Genomic DNA, 19,901 nt, shown 5'->3' with positions numbered 1-19,901 from the left:
AAGGAGAGCTGACGCCATCAGACCCGGTGTCCATCCACTGAGGTCCTCCTCTGGCCCACCTGTTGGTCTACTCATACCCCCAGAGTCCTCACTGTACACCCTGTCCTTCCAGATCCTTCCATCTGACAGAGCCCGCTCCATACACCCCACCAGGACCCTCCATTGCGTCTCCAGCCAAGTTAAAATACTCCAGCACCAGGAAGCTGTGCCCAGGTGGACACGACTTAAAGGGCTCTCACAGCTGCAGCTTACAGGGTGGTCCTGCTCTTGACCACGGCGTTGGTCAGGGCACGGTTCGCGCAGCAAGAGCCACACAGGCTGGTCCACAAGGGTCCTCCGTTTCCGCTAATTCACCCTACCTGGGTCTTCAAGACACAGCTAACGTGCCAGGGGATGGCGATCCGGGGGCCGGGCCTTCCCGACGGGAGCAGCGTGATTTGACACCGGAGTGATCAGTGAGTTGCCGTTTGTCAAGTCTGAGCACGCACCGGAGTCGAAAGAGGGCAGAGTACCAGCCATCGGTCTCCACACGCAGCCTGCCCAGTTGCACCCTGCAGGGGCCACGATCAGCCCACCGCCCAGCGAGGCCCAGAGAGGTAAGCGAAGATGTGTGCAGGGTCCCCCCGGCTAACGCGTGGCCGAACCAGAGGCACGGGATTGTGAAGGCCAGCTCACTCCCTGGACCTGCGGTCTTTCTGCTGTCTTACCAGGGTGCGGGGCTGACGCTTCCGCGTAGGTTCATTTCGTGGCCTGCCTGTATCCACACAGACGCGTAGACCTGTGTGTGTGTGTGTGCGTGCACGCGCGCGCACCAGCCTATGCGCGTGGGTACACAGATAAGCTCCAACGAAAGTACTTCTCTCCACACACTAGGAATTCCGGCACTTCCTCCTCTGTTCTAGTTTACGTTTATTGTGCGACCCGCAGTTTGGAGCATGATTGGATCCTCATGCTCCTTTTCCGGATGGTGGAACCGAGGTCCGGAGAGCTCACCTGCTGCATCACCCATTCTCCATAGGCTGGCTGGTGTGGAGTCTCCAGCACGCTGGCCTTCCACGCTCCGCGGAGGGGGGGGGGGGGGGGCTTTGCACCCCCAACCCCAGCCAGCCCCACCCCCACCCCCACCCCGCCCCGGTGGCCGGGGGAGGCCCTGATTCTCCCCGCCCCTGCTGCACACCCTCCCCAATCCCTTCCCTCTGGTTCTCGAGTCACACAGTTGCCCCAAGGGGCCGATGCGACCTCGTCTGCGCAGTGCACCCAGCGCCCTAATCGTGGCCACCTTCTCCCTGTCCCGAGAGCCGCACGGGGCCACCGAACGGCCTCCCACAGAAGGGGTGAGGGTGTGCTGAGGGTCCCCGCCGCCTGCGGGGGACTCGGGCTTCTCCAGCCGCCCGGAGGCCTCAGTGTGAGGGAATCTGCGGGCTGGGCAAGTGCATCAGACCGCGGCCTGAGGACAGGGCGCGGCCCATTGTCCTGGCGGAGTTTTGTGCCTCGGAGCAGACCCCTCTCCCGGCTTCTGCCGGTTCAGGAGACAAAGCCTGAGCTCCCGGCTGCGGGGGCCCAGCCCGGGAGCACTCGGGCAACTCCCGGCTTGGAGAGCCGCGGCTTGGCGGGGCTCTGGGAGCCCTGACCGCCCAGGGGGACAGCGGGGCCCCCCGCCGTGGGCGCCAGGAAACGTCCAGGAGGCCTGCAGCTCTCCTCCCCTCTTCCTGCCTCCCTGCAAGCCTCTCCGGAGGAGGCGGCTGGCGAAGGGCGGAATGTCACATTTACGCTCCGAGCACCCGAGTCCTTGTAAAGCTTAAGAGTGCCATCTTGTGGCCGAGAGGGGCAGCCGCAGGGCGCCGCTCTCCCCGCGGCGGGGCAGAAGGAGCGGCCCTCCATCCCTCTCCTTTCTTCTTCCTTTCCGGGGCCCAGCCACCTTCCCGGCTTCGGCCGGACCCGCCGCGGCGGCCCGGGGAGGGGGAAGGGGGCACCGCGACGCCCCGGCCACACCTGCACCCCCGCGCACCCCACCTCGGGCCCTCCCGGCGCAAGCCAGCACCCCCTCCCCCACGCACCCCTCCCGTGGGGCTCGGCTTCCTGTCCAGCCCGCCCGCGCCCGGGGCTGTGAACTCTCGGCGGCGGCGGCGAACCACAAATCAGAACGTCAGCTAGAGGCAAAGCTAGCCCGGGAGATGGCAGAGGAAAGAAAGGGAAGGAAAGAAGGAAAGCAAGGGGGGGAGGGGGCTGCAAAGGGTCCGGGTGAGAACAAAGCCGGGGGAAAGGGCAGAAGAGTCTGCCCTTGGCTTTAGGCTGCTTTCAGCGGTAACTTCTGCTTCCAGAAAGTCTGCTGCGTGTTCAGAGTGTTGGAATTATAGGTTCGGGGGACGTGGTCACTTTCAGGACTGACACAAATAAAGGAACGCCCTGGAAAATGCCCAAGCTCCCCGCCTGGCTTGCCTTGGGTCCACGCTTGTCCTGGGGGGGAGGGGGGGGCGGGGGGGAGGAGGTGAGGGTGCTTGTCCTGGGTGGGGGGGGGGGGAGGCGGTGCTCAGCTTCTCCATCTGTAACACCAGGCGACTCCGAGGCTCTTCGAATTCTAGTTGGGTGACCCCCTGCCCCTGCTCTCAACCTCCTGCCCGCCAAGCCCAGGACTCAGCCCACATCCTGGCAGAGATGCCTGCTTTGAATTTCCGCTCTCTCCCTCTCTGAGTTTTAGATTAAAATGTTTTCAAGTAACAGAACAACACAAAATGGCAGGAAGGAAGAAAGTAAAGAAACAGTGAGGGTCCAAACGGTCGCGCCCCCTGGACAGCCTGACTGGGCCCAGCATCGCTGGCTTTGAAATAAGGCTGCTGGGGAAGCGCCGGTACTCCGCGGGGAGGCCAAGCAGGGTGACGGAGCCAGGACCGTCCACATTCCGATTGCGCTGGCACTTGACCCACAGGGCCCTCCAGTGCCCCAGCCCAGCCGTGGTCCTAGGGGGTGGAACAGAACATCGCGCTCAGTTGTGGCGATGTACGGGGACCGTCACACCGCACCCCAGCGCCTCGGTGTCTGGCTAATACTGGCCGCTGTGTTATCCGTGCACACATCCTCTGAAGGGACTCTTCGGTCGTGTTGTTACCACCTTTCCTGCTCTGATGAGAAACAGCCCGGAACACACCAAGACGGGAAGGGAGTTTTGTCTAGGGCCACACTAAGGAGAGAACAGAGCCTGGAGTCCTGGCTTTGACCTTTGCCCTCCTCTCCTGGCTTTTAAAGCTGCTCCGTGTAAAAAGGAGGAAGAAAGAGCCCCTTTTACCGTGAAATACAATATCCTAACACACCGTGCAGGTAGTTTCAAAGGCGCAGGCCCGGCCCAGGCAGGGATATTTAACAATGCCCTTTGCTACTTCCCTAATTTAAACTAAATTTCTATGGGGGGGGTGGGGGAGGGGGAAAGAGTCCTGAGGTCTTACAAAACAGTACACGTGAAGTCGCCCTTCTCCGCAGATTGGTTAAATGGGTGTTTTTAATGCAAATTAGTTCAAATTGCTATCAAGAGTAATTATTGTAAAAGACAGGCGGCATTTCCATCATCCCTCCCTCATTTCGTTCTTCTAGAGTCTCTTTTAAATAACTTAGCCATAAAATTTCAATTGACCACTAGAAAAAAACAGAGCCATCAGCGGTGGGGAGAGAGGCAGGAGGAGGGCGCCAGTGGGCCGGTGAGGGTCCCGCGCGCATCCCTGCGCCCCAGGACGCGCGAGCCGGCGGCCGGTGGAGGGGAAGGGGTGCCTGCCACGGGGTAGGGGGGAGGCAAGGGGGCGGGGAAGGGCCGGGCGCCCCCACCTGCGGCCCAGGAGCGCGCCCCACTTCCCGGCGCCGCGCGGCCGCCTTTTGAACCAATACATTATAATAATATTAGGTAAAAGCGGGCGAGCATATGAGGTAGAAAATTGCATCTCATTTGTTCTAAATTTGCCAAAGTCTAAATCTTCAGGGAGATATTTTGACTTTACATATTTGTTAATGGGGTCTGTTTCTTATTGCCCCAAAATGCTTAATATACAAAAGGAATCAGATTCTCCTGCTGGCCTTAATTCATCATAACAAACAGAAATAGAAACTTGATTTCGAGTCTCTTGCAACTGCCTCGCCTCTCCAATTCATATGCGCGGCATCTCGATCATTAATAGCTGCTGGAGGAGCCCTTTTATTTACCTATTATGGCATCATTTGTAACATAAAACTGTTGTGTTCTCTTTTCATTAACAGATTCAGTTGCAAATGCTGGGGAAAAAAATTACAAAGAGCCCCTTTTTAAAATGTGCACATTTATTGGGATTATTAAATCACAGCGGCTAAGAGTGGTTGTCACCAACTTAATTTAAAAAGCTGATTATTACTCAAGCCCTCTGTACTCCAGGCCTGATACTGTATAATTAGCGGTTGTGATTATTTAGTTAATTTGCAGATTAGAAACAAGTGCCTGTTTTGAAAAATGTGCCCACTCGACCTTCAGCTGCAGAGAGGAGTGAGCCAGGCCCCCGTCCGGAGCACAAAAGGGTCCTGTGAAATGAATGCATTTTGATGCAGGTCACCAGGAGAAAAGGGACGCCTTTCAGACCATCCGCCTGGATCCTTGCAGCCAAAAGTCCAGCGTGAAAGCCACTCCAGGCGTGTTTCAATTAGCTCCTTCCCTGGCGGGGCCAAATCGAATCAAATGGCTCACTTGGAGCCTAAACAAGTTAAAAGATGGTCCTTGTGGGTACCAGCCGCTAAAGCGATGGTAACTAGACAAAAAGGTCCTAGTGACCCAAAGCTCGATAAAGGTCTAGCCGTCAAGACCGGTCTGGGGCGGAGAGCCGTTTGGAGTTGGGAACAGACCCCATCTCATATGCATTATTTCTATGGCTGGGTTTGTCATCAGTCATAGGATGGTAATAAAATTTGTAACTGTTTCCCTTATACTCTGGTGCGATTTACCTCGTCTAATAGACAATGCAAATGCTGAAAGGCACATATACATCTTCATTATATAAGCTGGTGCCTGAGCCATTCTCCTCCAGAGACAGTTTTATTCATTTTTATACAATTTGCCTACTGCACGGTACAGATGGTTTCTATTAAGTAAAATATCTGTTTTCTTCCAAATTTTTAGTTTTCGTGATTAAATTACTTTAAAATGATGGTACATTGTATTATATTCTTTCATGACTTAATTTAGCTCAGATACTCGGAGCGTCAACTATAAGCCGAGTTTCATCCGCTCAGAAAATCGGCCACATACTGTGATTTCTGTTCTTCATCAATGGCTTTCACCCCCGAGTCTTAACGACAGGGATTATTTTCCAGAGATAAATTTGAATATGAATAGATACGGAAACTTCGGACTCCTATGAAAACCGCATTTCTCTCCCAAAGTGTTTCGAATTTGAGATGTCGCCTGTTAATAGGCAAGGTTTTTGTTTGCTGTTGTTGTTGTTTTGTTGTTGTTGTTTTCTGCCCGTGTCTCCCTGTCTCCGCTACAATGTGGCTTGTAGTTGGAAACGTTCAAAGCTGCTGCCGCCACGTGGCGGGCCCTGGGAGCCGCTCGCTCTCCTTCCAGCCTCGCTGGGCTCCGGCTGAGGGCAGGGGCCCCTGTGGGCCCAGGGAGGGCGGGCGGCGGGGGCCGGGCGGCCCACCTCCCTCGGCTGGGAGAGCCCGCCCGCCGGGTCTCGCCGCCTTCAGATGCCGAGACTCATTTCTGATGCTTGGCCATCATCCTGACGTCTCCCCTTATTAGCGTGACACCAGCCAAACGCGGCCCCAGGATCTCTCCTCACTCACAGTCTGCATGCATATTTCATTTTCGCTTCGTGCCCCCAACTCTTGCCACTGGAGTGCCTGCTGACCAGCCCGGCGTTGTCCCCTTCACCCCTGCTAGCTCAGCAGCCCCGGACCCTGACCCCGACCGCAAAGCCTCCTGAGCAGCCAGAGCAGAAACACTGTGCCCTTTCCAGGAGGGAAGAGAAAGGGGGTGTGGGGGCACGGGGGGTAGGTGACAGCGAGGAAAGGGACAGGCAGAGGAGGGGACAGAGACTCCTTCCCCTCACAGCCTGAGCCTCCAGGACCCGCCATGAGGTCCCTGCCACCCACTTTGCAGAAACCTCCCCAGGCAGCCAAGGCTGTCACTTGGGGTGACACTCCAGAAATGAGGGCCCTCGCCCCGGAGCTCCATGGGAACCCCGGGCTGGCTGCGGGGTACCGTCTTCCCAGCTTGCACTCGTGCTGCCCCGCTCTTGGTGAGTCCCCAGACTGCATGGCGGTGACCCAGTCCTCCCAGAGCTGAGTCCAGGGGCAGGCAGTGGGGAGACGCCATTCTAGTTCCAGTCCCACTTGTGACCCCAGGGAGGTCAATTAACCTCTCCGGGACTTGATGTCTGGCCGACGTTATGGAGATCACATAAAATAATAGGCCTAAAAACGGCTTTGAAACAGTTCAAAGTGCTTGACGGACATAAGGAATGATTTTTACCCCAGTGTTCGCTTTGGACATGTCCCGAGAGCAAGACCAAGAATAACGTGGGCAGCCCTACGCCGTGAGCAAGGAGGCCCACACCAGACAACTCCTTCTGGAGGGAGGTTCCTGAACAGGAGCGCACAGTTTCTAAGATAAAATGTCAGGTGGAGTTTGGGACGTGTATCTTGACACAGGCAACGGCTTCTTTGTAAAGGGGCTGACCCCCCGGAGGCCCCCTTTGTGCCCCGTTTGGTACTCTCCGTGGGACATGACCCCACTTTCAGTCCGCACCGAGCTGGGCTAACAAGGCATGAATAGATCGAAGGGAAGGAGGCAGAGGGAAGTGGGAATAAATTTCCTTCTCTCCCACAGGAAATGGGACTCAGGAGAAATCACTCCCACAGGGCCACCCTAGAGGTCTGTCCCTGCCTGATGCTCACGGTGGGTCAAGCTGACAGTCTCATTCCAGAAAGGCCCTCAGGACCCACCAGGCATGTCTGTGTCGGTGGGAGAGATGCCAATGCCCACAAAGAGGCAGTTAATTCTACCACCAGGACGTATCAGGCTCTAGACTGGGGAGAAGGTTAAGGTGACCCGTCTTAATTCTCCCTGACACGCAGCCGGTGCGCAGCTCATGCTTCCAAAGGCCTCTGATGCTTTCCCACCAGGAGCAGGGGAGCCTCGTCCCACTGAGGGTCACCCAGCCATCCACATGTGGCTGGTGATGTGGCTCATTCCAAAGGAAGGGAGACCCGGGAACGGTCGTCTGGAAAGACCCAAGTTCAGGCTGACCCACCTGAGAGCCCCCATGAGAATAAGAGACCTGGAGAGTACTTTGCCCCTCAGCCAAGCCAGTGGCTCTTCCTCCTGCTGCCCCATGCCTCCAGAAATGCCCACGCGAACCCTGGGAAAGTCCTGCCACCCCACACCACAGGCAGATAGATGCAGCCACCACCCCCCGCTAGGGAAACCCAGATATTCAGAGGCAAGTGCACAGACTCTGCTCTGGGGAGGGGCCACAATCAGGGGGGATTGGTGGGGGGGGGAGCCGACAAGGGTTGTGGTCCATGCCCCCCTACGTCCCTTGGGAAAATGATCAGGAAACTTCCAGGAGCTTAGAGAGTTTCATCTTTGCTTGTGCAGGATGGAGAGATCTTGGCAACATTGGAACATCATATTATTCTGTTCCAAGGAAAGATTTAATGGTTCCAAAATCAATTTCAGAATGTAAGAATGACAGTAGGTAATACAATAAAGTCACTCAAAGATCAGGGGGCAGTTAAACAATATACTGGAAGACTGCATTATGCAGCCATAATGTGCTTTGGAAGAGTGAATTCTTCCTTGCTGAAGAAAGGGCATGAGACTGATAAAGCTAAAAGTAGGTATGGTGTGCTCACTGGGCACTTGGCACAGGTCTGCTCCTGGGAGACAGGTGTACTTCCGACTCTGGGGTCCGAACACAAGTGGGACCGGCTAGCCACGTGGCCCAGAGCACCCATTTCAGTTCTTGGCTTCCTCCCAGGAAAAATGGGGAAATAGTAGGAGCTCTCTCCAGAGTTGTGGGAGGGTTCATGAGATCCAGGTGGTAGGGGCGACGTCCGATGCCCAGAAGATGCTCCAGAAGTGGTGCCCTTCGTTGGCTACAGTCCATGCACAGAACATCCATTAGCTCCTGACAGTCTTACAACCCATGAGGCTGGAAGAGGGGATTGGGGGATGGGAGCAAACCAATTTACATCCGGAGGAAAATGGAAACCCCACCAAAGAAGCCCATGAGTCACAAGAAATGAGCAAGTCCGATCTCAGGCCTATGGGGATTTGAAGAGGGAGAGGTGTTATCCAAACAGGTAGTTGAGAAAGCTCACAGAAGGAGGTGGGCTTTAAAGCATCTGGGTCTCCAAAGACATGAGGAAGCTAATCCATCCTAGAGTCAAATACCCAGTGCCTGAAGACTCCATCTACATCTTCGAGAGAATGTAAGTTGAGGAAAAAATTCAAAGCGAGGGGAAACTAACACAGGAGTGTTCCAGTACGGGGGCTGGTGCCGTGTTATCCATAACCATTGGGTGAGATTGGCCCGGATCCCCTCATGGAGTGCTACCCATCGGGAGGTTTCCTTCAAGATGCTAAAGTAACAATAGGTGCGCATGTCTGTAGGACAGCACAGGCAATTTGGTGAGAAAAAGATCTCACAGGCCAGTCATGGTGTCACAAAGACAAAATAATTGATCGTGGACCCTCCTTTTCACTTTGTAATTTCGTCCCACAATTTTACGAAGCCAAATGTAGACACTGCCAATGTGGATATATAGTATTAAGAGGCAAGGTCGGCCTTCCCCAATTGTACGTGATATCACAGCTGGTGCCTATGGACCCAAAAATCAATTCCAAGAGTGAGTCTATCTCAAGATACCATCAAACAGAATTACATTCTGATATCCCTTCCACGTCTTGTACTTAGAAACTTACAAGATCAAGCAATTAATTTCCCAATTGGATTACTTAGACAATCATATATGAAAGTCTATGGATATTAAAAACTATTAAGAGCATTTTAAAGGCAGCATATGCTAATCTTTTCACAGAAAGGATAAAAATCCGAATCCATTTGCTTCATAACCTTTCTGCCCATAAACAAGGAAGAATATGGAAATTTCCAAATTTGCATGCAAAGAGAAAATATTTTAACTCCTGGGGGTTTATACAAACTCCTTTCCACAGTGCTCTCTGGGGAATATTTTTCACCAAATCGTATTTTGAAGCTACATTGATGATCTGGCTCGTGGCCCAGGCTGTCTGTAAATTTCATCAAAGTTTTGCTAGCTTCGCAGATACTGTGTAGAAGTTGGGAGCTTTATTAAATAGACAATATCTGAGCTGACTTCTATATTCAATGACAGGAATGACATTTGGTGGCCATGAGATGAACATGATAGGTGACTGAAAGGTCTGTGCTACAAACAGGGTAGGAAAGGAGAAACAACTATCTCAAAAATAGAATTAACTGTGACTTAGTGTGAATGCCATGTGGGATCCCGGATTGGATGCTAGAACAGAAAAAGGACATTTGCAGGGAAACAGAGTGGGGAAACCCCAACAAAGTCTGTAGTTCAATTAACAGAACTGTGACACAGTGATCCTCGTAGAGGTAACCAATGTGCCCCGGGTTATACACGATGTTAACACAAAGGCAAACTGGCTGGAGAAGGGCAGACAGGAACTGCCTATACTAACTTGGCAATTTCTCTGTAAATCTGAAACTATTACAAAATAAAAAGTTTATTTAAAAAATGTGACTCAGGAAAAGAAACCCAGTTGCGGAGCTGGGAATTTTCATCAAGAACAAAACCCAGCCATTTGGGGGGAAAATTGTGCCGTGAATTCTGATAAATGTATCATGAGAAAGGCATTACAGAGTAAGGGAAGTAGACCAATTGATATTCTATTCCAACTTCTCACCCATCAGGGGATACCAGAGAGTAACATCTTAAAATGCTGAATTAGTGCACTCAAAATAGGACTTCTCATGAATGGTATCATCACGCAAAAAGAAAGACCAGTGAAGACTTTGTCCTTGGTGCTCTAACTAGAAGGAAGTCCCCAGTGTCCCACGACGTGGGCAATCCCCAGTGGCAATTCTATCAGGAGAAAGGCAATGGCTGAAGACCGTCACAAAATACAGTGCGGCTGCCCAGACCCTGGCTTGTCTTTGGCCAGTGCCCTCTGGCATGTCCCCCATTTACGCGCGCTCTGGAGAATCCAGCTTTCAGGCCTGACAAGTTTTGAGCAGAGTAAGGCAAAATCACAATATGGTAAAGCGGGAATAGATTTGCCCCACAGACTCAGGATTTAAATCCAACTCCAAGCGTCTCTCTTATGAGGCCAGCAGGAATCTATCTCAACCATTGCATGGGAGTTCCTGTCCCTCCTTCAGTCCACTTAGGGGCGTGGAGGGTTCTGGGGTGTCCAGAAGATGGGCAAAGGCCTTGTATCCCCGGCACATCCCCAAAGCATCACAGGCTTCATGGCTCTCCGTATCATTTGAACCCAAGAGTTCCCTTGGAGGCAGGCTTGGGGACAGGAAAGTCAGTGTGGTTGGCAGCCCCATCCCCAGGGACCCGTCTTCCTGAGTGCACCATGGACAGCTCCACCTCTGAGGAGTTCCAAGAAGCTTCCTACCTCCCAGGTATAAACTCTTCAGGAGCTCAGATTTTGGAAAACAAAAGCCAAGATAGGTCGAGTCAGCAGCCAACATTTCCCTTGGGCAGAATGAAACAGCTTCTAGGGCATGTGAGAGTAAAAGTAGCTGTGAGTCATTTAGGAGACTTCTGGGGGGAAAAAAAAGTAATGCAAATGGTAAAAGCACTGATTATCTCATCTAACAAGATCCTAGAGGAACTCGGAATGCTCCTTTGGTGACTCAATAGTGTATGAAGTTTCCTTTAATACTTCCTCTGTAGGCATCTGGGTGGCTCAGTTGGTTAAGCATCCAACTTCAACTCAGGTCATGATCTCATGGTTCATGTGTTCAAGCCCCATGTCAAGCCCCATGTCAGCCCCATGTCCTGACAGCTCAGTGCCTGGAGCTTGCTTCAGATTCTATGTCTCCCTCTCTCTCTGTCCCTCCCCTGCTCATTCTCTCTCTCTCTCTCTCTCTCTCTCAAATAAATAAACTTAAAAAAATATTTAAAAAAAATACTTCCTCTGTCATCTTCAAGGAGCTGTCCATGTATCCCCTCATGTTGGCAAAATGGCTGCTGTGGTGCCAAATATCACACCTTATACCACAGGGTCCCAAGCAGGAGGACTTTCTCCTGGTTCTTCTGTCTCTTATTAACAAATTAAAACTTTCCCAGAAGTCCCTCGAAGGCTCTCCATATGTTTTATTGGCCAGAACTAGATCACACGGTAACCTAAACACCAATCACTAGCAAAAGCAAACAAAATTACCAGGAATGACTTACACAGATCATGTTCACCCTCTGGAACCGGGCCTCCAAAATTCAGGGTTCTGTTCGCAAGAAAGAAGTCTAGCTGTTAGGTCCCCGACACGGTCTGGGACACCCTGGCTTATTTAGCGGGCAGGGGGCTAAAGGGGGAGAGTATGAGCCAAGCACAAACAAACATCTTCATAAACCATCCGGCCATCATGGGTAGCATGAATGGCACTCAGCAGCAGGAGACACAAGCGAGTGTGAGAAACAGAACAAGGGTGTCGGGTAGGGCTGTCGTTACTGTGACAGAACAGTGAGCGAAGAGGAGAAAATCCAGACCTACTCCTTCTTCCTGGAGTTCACTCTACAAGACTTTCCTGGGAAGGCTGTCGGGGTGGCGTGCCGGTGACACGGTCTGCAGTCCCCAGAGCCCGCCAAGGACACCTACACCTGTCTTCCAATGGGTCCGCCTTGCCCAAGAAAACAGCTTGCACGATGGCCCCTGGGGTTCCACAAGGCAGCAACCCTCACTCCTCCCTTAGAGACCCACAAGGTACCTTCTTCAGAGTTTGGTTCATTAGAAAGGAGCCCAGTCCCTCCCACAGCCCACCTCCCCTCACGGGTAGTTGAGGGGGCTGGTGGGAGTGAACCCGTGCTCTGCCCACCTGTGCCCCGCCCGCCGCCACCCTCCCACGTGAGGTGAGTCTGCTCACCTTCCAGCATTTACTAGATAGTTTCCCCTAAGTTGGCTTTTATAGTCAAAAATCTGTTTTATCCTCATCTGTGAAATCCTGGTGGTGATGAGCTAGTTTTACTTATAAAAAATAAAACAACGTCTTCAAAAAATTTTTTTTTAATTTTAATGGTTATTTTTTAGAGAAAGAGAGAGAGAGACAGAGTGCGAGCGGGGAAAGGGCAGAGAGAGAGGGAGACACAGAATCCGAAGGAGGCTCCAGGCTCCGAGCTGTCAGCACAGAGCCCCACGCGGGACTCAAATCCACAGACTGTGGACTGTGAGATCATGACCTGAGCCAAAGTCGGCCGCTTAACCTACTGAGCCACCCAGGCGCCCCATAAAAAATAAAACACATTTCTAAATATTAATTTTTTTAATTTTTTTTTCAACGTTTATTTATTTTTGGGACAGAGAGAGACAGAGCATGAACGGGGGAGGGGCAGAGAGAGAGGGAGACACAGAATCGGAAACAGGCTCCAGACTCCGAGCCATCAGCCCAGAGCCCGACGCAGGGCTCGAACTCACGGACCGCAGGATCATGACCTGGCTGAAGTCGGATGCTTAACCGACTGCGCCACCCAGGCGCCCCTAAATATTAATTTTTAAATGGACATCTCCATACCGTCAGAAAGCATATTCCAGCCACCGACGGAAGGCATGCCACATTTGCAGAACAGTCCTCTGATGCCGATATTCAGGGACTGGGGTGGGCGACAAATAGGCCTCTGGGTAGATTTTCTCTTTGTAGCTGAGGACGTGGGCCAGCGGTGAGCCCACGAAATAAAAACTTACAGAATATGCATCAAAATAAGGAGAATGGGGATAAAAGTAACAAAGAGGCCAACAAAAGAGATGAGACAGAGGTGGGGGTGGGGGGGTGGGGGTAGGGGTGCGGCCGGGAGGTGAGTCCCATGCTCAAGGGGAGCCCTGGAGAAGCCAGAGCCCCCCTCCCCCCACAGGAAACAGGACCGAAAAGGAAGGTGACCCGCCCGGAGGAGGGGCCATCCTGTCAGCAAATGGGGAGAGGACCTTGCTTCTGGGGAAGCCACCAGGTGCAAAGCCAGAGGGGTCCCACCCCCACGTCCTGGCGCGGCTGAGATTTGAATCCTCCGAGGGGAAAAGAATCACCCGAAAAGCCTCAGGTTATGAGGTTTGAGAAAGAGGAAAGATGGCTTGAAGCTGTGTTCCCCAAAAGTGCTGCAAACCGGGTGAGGAGAGGGAGCCTGTGAAGCATTGAAAAGCCGAATTATTTTTGCTGAGGTCCCTCTAGCTATGACACTATTTAATAGACCATTTAATAGACAATTACAAATCTGGTTGTTTTCATTATGGTAAACAGACAAATGCCCACACAATGGGTAATTTTGTGGATGAAACGGTGGAGGACGAAAAGGTGAAATCCTGGAAGCCGGGGATACCGTCCTCACTCCCAGTGGAAGGAAGCACACAGCAGGGGCAGAAGCAGGGGCAGAGAGAAAATTCCAGAGGCCAAATCTCCCATCCCGCACAGGGTGTCTCAGAACTTCTTCCGAAGTGGTAAATTCCTCCTAATCCAATCCCAGTTAAGACCCCCCACCAGAGGCCCGGATGGAGGTCATGAAATCTGTTCCAGAGCATTCCCCGCCTTCCTGCTCTGCCTGGTGTTCGGTTCAAGCCGAATCTAGAGGGTCAGCTGGGCCCCTTCCACACGACGCCGGCTCTGCCTTTTCTTGTCACTTACAGGGGCGAGCAAATAAGAGAGGGATGAAGGCAGCCTGGTGGTCACAGACCCCAGCGTCCACATTTATTTATAGCCCCACAGTCCCCTGATCAGAGGTCACGCGCTGACCTTCCCTGGCCACCTTGCCAGCCTTGGCTCCAACCTGTTTGCCTGAATCTCCCCGAATATAGAGACGATTTCAAATGTCTGAGATGCAGAGGTCTTTTGTAAAGCAAAAAGCCAGAAGAGTCATATTATTAACGCCACGCACGGGTGCAGGTCACGATCAGGCATCTGACTTGTGAAACTACCTTGGAGTAAAATGTAAAGAAAGATGAGATAAATCTCATCCGGCGATCCAAACCGGGTATTGGGGGTCCAGAGTGGAGCCCGACAGAACCAGCCTCTGTGACGACCCTTCATCAGCGTTCCCGGACCCCCCGAACCCAGCCTCGCCCCTAAAGTGCAGTTTTGGACAGCTTGCTCTGCACAGCTGCACCCATTCGGAGATTGCGAGGGGAAGAGACTTGCCTAAGCCTAAGCCCTGGCTTCATCCCCTACGAGCCAGAAGTCTGTGTTCTTGATTAGGAAACAGTTTTCCGGGTGCCTGGGAGGCTCAGTCACCCAAGCACCCAGCTCTTGATATCGGCTCAGGTCATGATGTCCCAGCTCATGGGACCGAGCCCCACATCAGACTCTGCAATGACACCATGGAGCCTGCTTGGGATTCTCTCTCTCCCTCTCTTTTTGCCCCTCTGCTGCTCACTCACACTCTCTCGCTCTCTATCAAAAAAAAAAATTAAACTTTAAAAAAAAATTTAAAAAGGGGCCGCCTGGGTGGGCTTAGTCAGTTAAGCATCAGACTCTTGGTTTCGGCTCATGTCATGATCTCATAGTTCGTGATTTTGAGCCCCGAGTCAGGCTCTGCCCTGACAGTGTGGAGCCTGCTGAGGATTCCCTCTCTCTCCCTCTCTCTCTCTCTCTGCCCCTCCCCTGCTCGGGCACTGGCTCTTTCTCTCTGTCTTTCCGTCTTAAAATAAATAAATAAACTTCAGAAAAATGAAAAAAAAAAAAAAAAAAAAAGGAAACAGTTTTCCTCCACAAAAGGAACTGTCCTGTGATGTTAAATGTGGATAATGGGACCACAGGGACGGGACTGAGGCATGGCAAGGGGTGAAGCCTGTAAACCCGCCCAAACTGTGCTTACTAGAAGCAGCCGTGGGGGCCGAACCCGCCCCCAACCTCCGTGACCGGCCGGATCAATAGCCAAGGAACAGGCTATTGATCTCATTTTGATCGGGAGTCTAATCGATCATAGTTTTCATTCACAACAGAACCGCGATCCTGTGGATCCGCAGCCAGGAAAAAAATTAAAGTCCCCTGTGCTAATTGCTTATGTTATGAAGGTAGCAACCAACTGGGAGGGACAGAACTGTCTGAGGCGTGACTCCGAAATCAGGAGGTTTTGTGGATGCTTTTTTTTTAAATTTATTTACTAAAGCTAACACATCTAAATAAGTGTTTTCCCTTTAAAACTTGCCACCTGGCCAGCCTTTGCTCCAAAGGGGCCCCCTCTGCTCAAAGCCAGCTGCAGGACTCGTCCTCTGGCGTTGGGTTAGAATCCATTTACGAGTCCCAGGACGTTTGGGTCACGCCTCTTTTTTTTTAATTCATAAACAATATTATTCAAGTCAGCACCCGACTTCAACTCAGCGGCTCGTTGGCCGTTTAACAAACACAACGGTGCCTCTGGCTCAAAGTGGGTGAGAAGGAAGGATGAGAACACCAACACTTTGAAAAGGTAACGTGACTTACAAGCAGGCCCAGCCCCTTCCACGATGCACCGGAAAATACACTTCTTAGCGACTTTTTTAAATTCACCCGCACCGGCGCATGCAGCCTTAAAGCCTCAGTTCAAACGCTGGCTGTGGAGTTTCACAGGTCAAAAGCCATACACCAGCAGTCAAAGCAGATCCCCGACTCCAGAGCCTTCTGATAAAAACGCTTTGAGTACAGGCCCCTTGGGGTTCAAGGGGAGATCTTTAGCAGGAAACCTCCTGACCTCAAATAATGATCTCGAGTGTCTTAGTTTCTCTGCGGTTCCAATATTCATCCACTCCATTTGGGGGACACGGGGTTGTTCCTCTGTTTGAAATCTTCGTCACATGCCAGAGCAGGGCCTGCCTTCCGGTACAGGACTCGTAGAAGACTCGACGTTCCAGAAAAGTGACTTCTCTAATGTGGCCACAAAACAGCTGACGAATGATTACCACCACCTGACGCCCAGTTAGTAGGGAAATGTTTCTTTGGCAATGCCTCCCTTGACTTTTATTCCAAAAGGGAGATCACTTTGAATTTGAAAATGCACCGCCAGACCCACCCCGGGCCACCCAGCCATCCCACACACACACACACACACACACACACACACACACACACTGGCCGCGTGCCTACTTCTCAGCTGCAGAAAATCCCCCCCCCAACCCCCAAATGCAATGCAATGTAAAATTTTGCTACTGAAAATGAAGGGAACAGAGAGTTTTTAAAAACTCCGTGAAATTCAACCGGCTGCTGATTTTGATCGCAAAAGTAAACAAAACTAAAATAAAACTTTGAAAAATCTGTTTTTTCAAGGGTCGAAAACGTCGAGCTTTTTGGTCGTGACTGGAAACAAAAAAATCCCGGAGGAGGTTTTCATGAGCAAATATCCCTCCCCGCCACCCCCACCCCCGAAAATGGAAACATCGGCCGATCACATTTGTGGTTACATCTTTGTGTCTAAGTTCCGCGTTCAGAAAACAGGTGTGAAAGGGGAAGGGCGACAGCCCCAGGAAGGAGGGGTGCAACGAGCCCACTCTGCCGAGAGGACAGCCTGTGTTTACTTCCTTCGGAGAAGCACTTACCTTTAGTTGTTGCCCTTGGAAGTGAGGCCATGTTTTAACCTCAATTTTCTGCCAGGCCTTCTTTCATTACAAATAAAGGTGCTAATATAGAACTGTGTGTAATAAAGGTCTTCATAAAACCAAGAGAGAAAATTAAAACAATTATGAAAGTAGTTTTTCATAGTGGTCAATGATGTACAACTCCAATTTAACTGGCTGTCCTATTAAGAGGTGGCATTTATGACTTACCCTTTATATTCATTTTGTTGTATATATATATATATATATTTAAAAAAAAAACTTACAGTTTATGTAAGGAGCAAAACACAAAAACCAAAAAGTTCTGCCTTGAAATAGCCTTTCCTCGTGGGCCATCACAAGGGCAACATGGTGAACCGTGGCTGGGGAGCCCCTGCCGTGCACCTGCACGTGAGCTCGACACAGTCATTCTCTGGGTCAGTGCTCAGGTCTCACGGGCAAAGGGACGTCAGACTTGCAGTCGGACAATTCCGGCACAAGAAGATACGGGCCGTGGTGGAGGCTTCTGAGTACTCGAGCGGGGCGTGAGATCGGAAAGGAGGTCTTTTGACCAAGGGGGGGACATCTACATTGAAGCTGAAGGGCCAGCGAGGGAGGGGGCACATGGGGGGCTCAGTGGGTTAAGCGTCTGACTCTTGATTTCAGCTCAGGTCATGATCTCACGGTTGGTGAGTTCAAGCCCCACATCAGGCTCTGCGCTGATAACACAGAGCCTGCTTGCGATTCTGTGTCTCCCTCTCTCTACCCCTCCCCTGCTTGTTCTCTCTCTCTCTCTCTCTCTCTCTCTCTAAAATAAATAAATAAGCCTTAAACAAAAAAGAAGAACCAGCAAGTAAAGGACAAGCCACCAGAGAGAAAGGTTCCCCCATAAAGAGCATGTGTGTCAGTAACTAGGAGCCTGGACGGAAGCCTGAGCAGGGATGACCTTGCCCCTCAGACCTCACGGGGGAATCCCTGCTCTCCGTCTCTGGACACACATCTTGCTTCCAGGTGTGGGACCCGCCTCAACCACCCAGGTTCAAAGCCATTTCAACCTCACCATCCTGAATTCTGTTCCTTCCTCAGCCAGCAACAAGGCTCTGGTAACATCTCCTGGCCTCGTGAATCTGCCATGAAAGCCTCTTGGATGAGCCTTAACAAGATGCGTCCAGAAACAGAAAGCACCGATCTGCTCCAGAAATAACTTGCCCTGGGAGCCGACACATAGCCTGCAGCCGAGTTTTTTGGTGAAGCCCTAAGTTCAGGGGCTGAACGAAGAAGGGAGTCCTGATTCTGATCTAAGTGTAACAGGTTAGAGGGCCCTGTACTTCCTCGCCCAGATAAAGGGCCACTTTGGAAAACATATTCCATTTTACCAACAATTGTGGGATCCAACTCTGTGCAAGTTCCGGGCGCCTGGGATACATCAATAAAAAAAAAGCCCCCAAAAAAGGCCAGAACAAAAACAAATGTTGTCTTCGTGAGCCTAGATATAAAAAGTGCATCTCTCAAACTTGTGAAGGCTTTGTTTGTTTGTTTGTTTGTCGGTTGGTTAGCTGGTTGGATTTTCACTGTGGTGTCTCGTTTCTGTGAACCAAATATCCTCATTCCTGGTGGAGACGTGTATGGCATTCCGTACCAAAAATATTAATAATGTTTATGTTCTCTGACTCAGCAATTCCACCTCTGTTCTCCACTCCCAAAGAATATCCACCCCGAAATACAGAGAGACGTCTCTACAAAAAGATGGCCATCAAAGCGTTCTTTACATCAGGAAAACATTGAAAACAATTTGTGCCCAATGAGGAGTGTGGGGTGGGGGGCGGGGGGAGGAGTTAAGCACGTTACGGTTGCTCCACATCACAAAATACTTGTGAAGAATGGGACAAAATATTTACAACATTAAATAAATAAAATAGCGGGGAACAAAATTGTGTACGCATAGCCTATGATCGTGGGTGTGTAAAGGAAAATAATTTGGAAAAAGATTGGAAAAACAAATAAACACTGAAATATTAATGGGAGTTATTACTTCTTCTCTCCGTTTTTCCATAGTTTTACATTTTTCTGCCATGAGCACATACTTTTAAATGGGAGAATACAATAAACAAGGAGACAACATATGCGGGTCGGGGGGGAAGCAGTCGGAAGGTCAAAGGTGAACTTGTGTGCCACTGGAATGCTTGATGGGGCTCTCGAGTTTATCTGTGAAGACGTAGGTCAGACCAGACTCTCTGGGGACATTGCCCGGGATCTTGCCAATGTGTTTTCTCTCTTCTAGTTGCTTAAATACCACTAGGTAGGAGTGGCAGAAGGTCCCCATTAGGACCAGCCACGACACTTCCCTACAGAGAAAAATCTTACCATCAAAAGAGAGAGAATCTCCCTCTACATCTCTATATTTCCAGGACTAAAGAGTATGACCATAATGATCACTGAGGGTTTGGTTGTTCTGTTTTATTTTTTAGAGAAAGAGAGAGAGAGCAAGGGGACAGGGGCAGAGGTGGAGAGAGAGAGAGAGAGAGAGAGAGAGAGAGAGAGAGAGAGAGAGAATTTCATGTAGGCTCCAGGCAGAGCACGGAACCCAAAACCGGGCTCGGTCTCGTGACCCCGGGATCATGACCTGAGCTGAAATCAAGAGTCAGACACTCAGCCGACGGAGGCATCCAAGCGCCCCAATGATCACCGAGGTTTTAAGCAAATGGTTTTCTTTCTTAACTTCCACACTCAAGGATGACCTCATGCACAGTCTTCCTTCTCATTGCTACCAAGCTGTCTCCCAAACCTGGCTCTGTCTGCACCCTTCCGACACCCCACCCCAGCCCTGCAGGATCCCTCACGCCCAGCCCTGTCCCCTTTGACCTCGTAGGGTCCTCAGTTATCATGCACTTTTGCAAGTAGTTCCTTAGGTATGTGTCACCAACAGCCTGTGAGCCTCCACAGAACAGAGAACATGCCTCATTCATCAAAGACAAAAAAGAAAAAAAAAAAATCAATGAATGATGCTCTCTCCTGAGCTGCCAGTCTCGGTTGCTAGCTGCTTCTGGTCCTTCCTAGATGTTTAAATTCACAAATGTTGACCAAACTAATGAGTGAGGCTTATAATTGAACAAAGAAACGATTTTCAAGAGGACACCCGTGTCCTTCTTCCATTTGACAAATT

The 19,901-nt window shown here is 51.1% G+C and overlaps 1 long non-coding RNA gene across 1 annotated transcript; it reads left to right on the top strand.

The window, feature by feature from the left end:
* Positions 1-494: 494 nt before the first annotated feature.
* On the top strand, positions 495-18,259 carry LOC123577216. Its single transcript, XR_006701764.1, has 2 exons — positions 495-596; positions 17,825-18,259. It is a non-coding gene; the product is annotated as an uncharacterized LOC123577216 (long non-coding RNA).
* The last annotated feature ends 1,642 nt before the right edge of the window (positions 18,260-19,901 follow it).

Source organism: Leopardus geoffroyi, chromosome D2, assembly GCF_018350155.1.
Source record: "Leopardus geoffroyi isolate Oge1 chromosome D2, O.geoffroyi_Oge1_pat1.0, whole genome shotgun sequence".
NCBI lineage: Eukaryota > Metazoa > Chordata > Mammalia > Carnivora > Felidae > Leopardus > Leopardus geoffroyi.
This window is presented reverse-complemented; position numbering and strand designations above follow the sequence as displayed.